General features: G+C 46.9%; 1 pseudogene; it reads left to right on the top strand.

The window, feature by feature from the left end:
- The first annotated feature begins 3,775 nt into the window (after positions 1-3,775).
- On the top strand, positions 3,776-5,692 carry LOC109387878 (protein CNPPD1 pseudogene; annotated as a pseudogene).
- Positions 5,693-7,417: the final 1,725 nt, after the last annotated feature.

Here is a 7,417-nt window from a genome sequence, read left to right as displayed (position 1 = left end):
ATCTTGGCTGCAGAGGTCCCCCCTGAGGAGCAACAGCATCCAGCCCCACACCTCCCCAACCCAGGGTTCCAGTGCTCAGAAAAGAAGTCCCCAGAACTTCTGGCTGTGAAAACCAGTGACGATTGTGGCTGAATGAGACAGGGAGCTGCTGGAGTCCCAGGCATTCCTTTTAAGGACTTGTGCATAGACCTACTCACTGATGGAATCACTCACTCTAAGATCCAGTGCTGGGGCAGCAGCTTAAAAGGCTCCAGGGACACATAAGGAGAAACTGAGTTGTCTGGCTTGGAGGAGCAGCTTTCTCCAAGACAGAAGTGCTGGCAGAAGCCATTGTTTCTTTGTTGAGCCCTCCCTCCTCCCAGCGTGCAGACTTAGGCAGGTGCCATATCTGAGTCTCCGTCAACTTGGCTAACACACTTCTTCTGCCCTGGTGATTCCCTGAGACCCGACCCAAATTGTAGGTCCACCCAATCTGCTTCCAGTGCTTTTTCAATACAACCAGCCTGTTAAGGCTCATGCTGTGGACCTTCCTAAAATTTCTCAAAAATTCACAAAACCCAATCAGCATCTGGGCTCAGTGTGCCCTGTACCTTTTGCTAAGCAGCCCCAAGCCTAGCATGAACTGGCCTTATTTCACATCCTCTCCTGGGCACCTCCAAGCCCAGTGCAAGTGGCATCCATCTGAGAATTGCTTTGTGGTTCATTTCAGGTGGCCCCAGGCAGGGCACAGGCTGCGGCTGAAGTTGGCCTGTGGCAGGGCCCCTCCCAGGAATCTCTGGTACTGGCATGCCCAATAGCCAGCTTTGGACCGAGCAGGAGAATCACCAGGATGCCTCCATGGATGACATGCTCAAAGTGCAGACTGGGCAGGCACCAGAGCCCCGCCAAAGTGAATTCTGCTCCATAGTGTCAGCCCCTGCACAGCAGGTCCTCCACTACAGTCATAGTCAGTCCTCACAACAAATCCACCTGCAGGTCAACCCCTGTCATTGACATGCAAATAGCAACCAAGGTTAAACTACAACAGAATGGCACACACAACCCATACAAGGGACACACCTGCAGAACTTAGCTCAAGTGATCAGGGAGACTGTGCCACTGGGTTCCACAGGACACCTACTACATAAGGCCACTTTACTAAGACTGGAAGACATAGCAGGTCTACCTAATACATAGAAACAAACACAGGAAGGCAGCCAAAATGTGAGACAAAGAAACATGTCCCAAATAAAAGAACAGAACAAAACTCTGGAAAAAAGAACTAAACAAAATGGAGACAAGCAATCTACCAGAGGCAGAGTTCAAGACACTGGTTGTAAGGATGCTCAGTGATGTCAGGGAGACCTTCAACAAAGAGACAGAAAATACAAAAAACAAAACAGAAACAAATTCATAGCTACAGAGAACATTTTGATGGTTGCCAACTGGGAGGGGGATTGGAGGTGTGGATGAAAAAGGGGAAGAGATTAAGAAATACAGATTGGTAGTTCCAAAATTGTCATGGGGATGTAAAGTGTAGCGTAAGGAATATAGTCAATAATATTGTAATAACTATGTATGTTGTCAGATGGGCACTAGATTTATCAGGTGAAATCCTCGTAAGTGATATAAATGTCTAATCAGTATGTTGTACACCTGAATATAATATAATATCGTATGTCAACTGTAATTGAAAAATAAAAAATTTATTTAAAAACTTGCCAAGTGATGAGGAGTATTTTAAAAAACACAGAAGTTAAGTATTGCACACTGAATGGAGTGCTGATTCAGCAATGCCTGTTAACAAGGCAAAAGGATTTGGTATCTGTATCCTGCCAAGAATTGTCTTATAAGTGGACCCCCAAGCATGGCTGAAACCACTCACAGATGTTCTCACGATCGGTAGGTCCACAAATGCAGTGAACACGAAGGCTACTTCAGAATCTGATATGGACTGAATGCTTGTGTCTCCCCAAATTTTATATGGTGAAGTTTTTAACCTCAATGTGATAGTTTTGGGAAGGGAGGATTTGGGAGTTAATTCATTCACGAGGGTGGAGGACTGAGGAATGGGATTAATGCCTTTATAAAAGGGACCTCAGAGAGCTCTCTCATTCTGTCATGTGAGGATAAAATGAGAAGTTGGCAGTCTGCAACCTGGAAAAGGATTGTCATCAGAACCCAACTACTGTGTTTCTCCAAAAATAAGACCTAGCTGGAGAAGAAGCCCTGGCATGATTCCTCCATGATATGGAAGGCACACACCCCTCACATGAGGGTTTTATGACCTGTTTCAGGGAAAAGGGTGGCTTTTCCACAAACTCCTTCAGCTTAAAATATTCATTATGCCAATCATGTTATGGCTTATTTTCCAGCTAGGTCTTATTTTCGGGGAAACAGGGTATGTGGCACTCTGATCAAGACTTCCAGCCTCCAGAACTGTGAGAAATAAATATCTGTGATTTAAGCCACCCAGTCTATGGTGGTGTGTCATAGCATCCCCAAGTAATCAAGACAGTGTCCTTTAAAATGAATGTGACCACATTTATAAGTCCAAGTTATTCCGAGTGATCTGAGGTAAAGTGTTTATCCACCAAAAAGAACTGGGAAATATTTACTTATGCAAACCTTATGGAGGATTCAGACTCCCACTCAATCATTTCTGTGATCTGGTGGCTTCACTTTCTCCTTTCAGATATCCACTGCTCCTCTCTCAGTTTCTAATGCTGCCTAGGGAACAAATAGCAAATATAGATTTTTTTTCCCCTTGCTAATAGATAGTCTGCAGCCCCCAGTAGTTCAGTTTTCTAAACCACTGATTTTACAGTAATTCCTAAGAGATTCCTCCTGGACTTGCATCATCTCTCTGACTCATCTACCACTGGGCTGCAGAAAGTCTTGGCCTGGGTATAAACCCTACTTCTTGGGCTGGGCCTTGCTCAGTTGCAAAAAGAATTGCTAGGCCAGTCAGACGCCTGACTCTTTCACCTTACAGTACTTATAAATATTGTCTGGAGCTGCGTTCCCCACATTTTTCCAGATCCCAGAACTTGATGAATATTAGAGCTTTTGAAGGCATGCTAAGCGACGAAGACACTGAAGCAGTCAGCAATGATTGCAATGCAGTATCTTTTCCAGTTTAACAGTGTCTGGTGTCGATGAGAGCATGCACAAGAATTACTCTACTCTCTTGGCCTCAGTTCAACCTCGTTTACTTCCAGGACTGTGCACTCAGAAACCCACATTCTCCATTCATCCCAGGGGACAGCCTTTGATGCTGTGTTGACATCATGGTATGCGTCTTCCCATTTACTAGCATTAAATTGTACTCTACACACACCACATCCAGTCATGCCTCAGCTTGGCATTCCTAAGATACTAGGTATTCTCAGTGGAAGCAGAACAAATTTTACACATTAAGAAATATCTGAGGTCCACGTGGGAAGTACCTGGGAACACCAGTGTACCATGTCCTGCTCGTTGAGAAGCGTGGGTCCACAGCTTGAGGTCACCAAGAAAGCTTCACTGGCTTCATTCCAAAGAACAGGCCCAGTGTTTATTAATTAGAAATTAATGTGTGTCTTCTTCAAGGAAGGTAATGTTAGAAACCATACTTAGACCCAAACTAAAGATAGCCAAGTGTGGAGACAGACATTGGCTTTGCTTTGTTGTTTTGGTTCCTCAACCACACCTGTTGGGGGCGGGGGGTTGCTCAAACTGTTCCCTCTTTGGATATTCTGCCCCTAGATTTTGATAAAGCTGGTTCCATTTTTATCATCCAGGTCTCAGCTTGAACATGACCTTCTCCAAGAGCCCTTTCCCAACCACCTATCCAAAGCAGCTCACCCAGCCCCAGGTGTTCTGTCAGTCTACCCCATTTCATGTACTTGCAGGTACTTGGCACCTGAAGTTACGTGCACTCTCTCAGGGCTTCGTTACTTAGAAGGGCACTCCGCGATTCATTGCTCTGCTGTTGCCATCTTAAAATTCTTAACAATAAAGTTCTACCAAAGAGACCTGCACTTTCATTTTGCACCATTAGTTATGTACCACTTGTGCTTACTGTTTGTTGTCTTTTTGCTACTAGAGTATACACCTCAGGAGAACAGGGATTTTATCTCTGGTCCAGTATTGTGTTGTCAGCACTTAGACACCACAAGGAATATTGTAGGTGCTCAATAAATATCTGGTAAGTTAAACATAGGGCGGTCATGTGACCCAGCCATTTCACTCCTAGGTATATTCTCCCTAAAACTGAAAACAAATACAACATGCGAGGGGAGGGGTTGGCGAGGGTGGTGGCTCATGCAGGGGAGGCTGCCTCCAGGCAGGTGGACCAGCAGGCAAGGATAGCTCCCTGGCCCCTCATGACTCACTTGCTTCCCTTTCACCTTTGTAGGGCAGAGGCTGGTAGAATAATGACCTAGCCAGGCTTCTGCTGGGCAAAGAAGGCACCTTCTCCCTCACTGGCTTCCAGGGCTTCTCGTCCCTCCCAGGACACCAGAAGCTGATGCCCAGACCCAGAGAAGATGCTGCTATAGCTGGGCCTGGGAGCTGACTCTTGCCTGGAGCAGCTGTCCAGTCCTGTGGCAGACACAGCTGTGGAACCGCTGCAGAAAGGCAGTCCCCAGCCCTTCTTGCCGGCTCCGGGAGGAATGTGTAGCCCACATGTCTGGGGAGGCATGCATCTCCCTGTGTGCTATGATGCTAGCTCTGGTGCATATTAACGGCTCTGGCACCAAAACCCAAGCTACCCAGACAGCATGTGTCCTCCTCTGTCTGATTCCTGATCTCCATGATGATGGCCAGTAAGTACCTCTGTGATGGTGGGGGGAGGAGGAGGTCTTCAATGATGAATTGGGGGCTGCAGGGGTGTGGCTGTGCTCACTCTCAGTGCTCTGGAGAGGGACTCCCTGAGTGTCATGGATTGGCATCTGTACACTGACCCTCGGGAGATCTTTAAAGTGCTGAGCTGGCTAGAGAGCTGTGTGGCTGAGCAGCAGGGATGGCGACGGGGCTGGTACACCTACGCAGACCTGTGCGCGCTGCTGGAGCAACCAGCCTGGCAGCTGGCTCTGGGGTCCCTCTGCCAGTGGCTGGCAGAACTGCCCTGCCTGTTGGCTATGGCATATGTAAACAGTGTGGCCCTGGATGTGGCATCGGTGGCAGAAATACACCAGTCCTTAGGGCTCTCCTGAAGCCCCCTACTTGACCCCCTGGACCTTGCACTGGTCCCCCAGGTGCCTCATGGAACCCTGCATATCTTTCCATGCCACAGTGCCTGCCATCTCCTACTAATGTTTCCAGGTGCCTGGAAGGTGACTTAAGGCTACCTTCACTCTGGAGCAGTCTTCTGACCTGACCCTCCCCCACCCCACTGCCTCCCCCAGATTTTCCTGCCCCTCCCACTCTTCTCTATAACTGTGCCCTTTGCCAAACGCTCTAGAAAGACTCCCCAACCTTCCGTGCCTACCACCAATCCAACCATACTGTCCCCACTGGGCCCCCAGCCCTGAACTCCTCCCATGGCCTGGCTCCGCCCTGGCCCGGGAGCCCGACGCCCCCTCTGCTCCCACAGCCGCAGCCATGCTCCCTCTTCAGCATCATGGAGCTGGCCCCACTCAAGTCTTTCATCCCCCAGGCTAGGCAGGGCTCCAAGGAACGCATGAGGAGGGCGTGGGCGTCCCTGAGAACCTGGAGGTGCAGTGCTTGATTTAGATTCTCTCTACCTCTCTGGGTCCCTGCATGGTCCCCGCTCCTCTGGGTGAGGGAGCTTAAGGGGTTATGGGGCAGAAGGACTGAAGGTCACTTGCTCTCCTAGACCTCAGTGGCTGGCTGCTTGGCCAGGGCAGTGACGGTGCCAGGGAAAGCTTCAACTCAGTGGCCAGGGGCTTGTCCCAGGTGGACAGAGGAGAAGGCGCTGTCTCTTCACCTCCCCTGGGCTCTTCTAGACTTTTGCTTTGGAATTCCTGGGATGGAAGGGTAAAGGGAGAAGACGGAGAAGTGGGGAGAGGGAGGGAGGAAAGGTTGACCAGGGTCTGTGTGATGGAGAAGCAGGAGAGCCAGGGATTGATAGGCCAAGGTGGGAGCTGCTGAGGGAAGGCAGGGGGAGGGGGGACGCCCTCTCCACACGCATCCCGTGGATGTAGTGTACAGGAGCCCTGAGCTGCTAGGGCCCTCGACTTCGTGCTTTTGTCTGCCAGCCTTCTCTTAGTACCCTGCTCCTGGGCTTTCTTCTCTTTTGGTTTCTTTCCTGGGTATTCCCTTCACAGGCCCATCTGACCACCACTGAAAGAGAGAGAGAGAGAGAGAGAGAGAGAGAGAGAGAGAGAGAGAGAAAGAGAAACAGAATACAACAAGTACTTGTATACAAATGCAACCTTACTCACAATAACCAAAAGATGGAAACAACGCAAATGTCCATCAACTGATGAATGGATAAACAGAATGTGCTATATCCAGACAACAGTATTATTTAGCAATGAAAAGGAATGACGTAATGACACATGCATGCTATATCTTGGATGACCATTTTCCATAGCAAACTATTGTGCTAAGTAATAAAACAAAAACAGACATGAAAGGTCATATGTTGTATGATTCAATTTATGTGAAATATCCAAATTAGGTAAATCTATAGAGATAGGAAGCAGATTGGCGATCCAGAGGAGACGAGATGGGGGATGGGAGATGGGGGAGGGGGAATGGCAAGAAGCTGCTTGATGGGTATATGGTTTTATTTTCGGGTGATGACAATGGTTGAAACTGGATAGAGATGGTGGTTGCACATTATGAATGTACTAAACGCTGCTGAATTGCTCAATTTAAATGGTTAATGTTATATTTTAAAATGATCAATTTTATGTTACGTGAATTTTACCTCAATTTGTAAAAAATAAATATTTGTGGTATAAATATGTACTTCTAGAACTTGTTTCAGAACTCTTTCCACCACTAAGTCCAGAGTATTCTTAACCCAGCCTAGGGCTTCAATAACTCCAGTCTATATGAAAATAAGAACACATTCAAACCATTATTTGGAAAAACATTTCAAATATTTGCTTCCATCAGGATAACATAAGACATTGTTATCATCATAAGGCCAACCCTATAATTCTTTTTTGTTTTTGTTTGTTGGTCTTATGCTGTTTTATAATAAAATTTGAGATTATTTTAGATGAATATGCAGTTGTAAAAAATTATACAGAGAGATTCTGTGTCCCTTTCACCTAGATACCAAATGGCAACATTTTGAAAAACTATAGAATAGTATCGCAACCAGGAAATTGACATTGATACAGTCCATCTATCTCATTCAGATTTCAGCGGTTTTATATGTACTCATTTGAGTGTTTTCGTGTGTGTCCTGTTTCTATACTGAAATATAACAATAGTTCCTTTTAGTACTATAGTCTGTTGACTAGTAAGAAATTCCAGA

The sequence above is a fragment of the Hipposideros armiger genome, unplaced genomic scaffold (genome assembly GCF_001890085.2).
Source record: "Hipposideros armiger isolate ML-2016 unplaced genomic scaffold, ASM189008v1 scaffold_172, whole genome shotgun sequence".
NCBI lineage: Eukaryota > Metazoa > Chordata > Mammalia > Chiroptera > Hipposideridae > Hipposideros > Hipposideros armiger.
The sequence above is the reverse complement of the archived record's forward strand: the minus strand, read 5'-3'. Positions and strand labels throughout refer to the sequence as shown.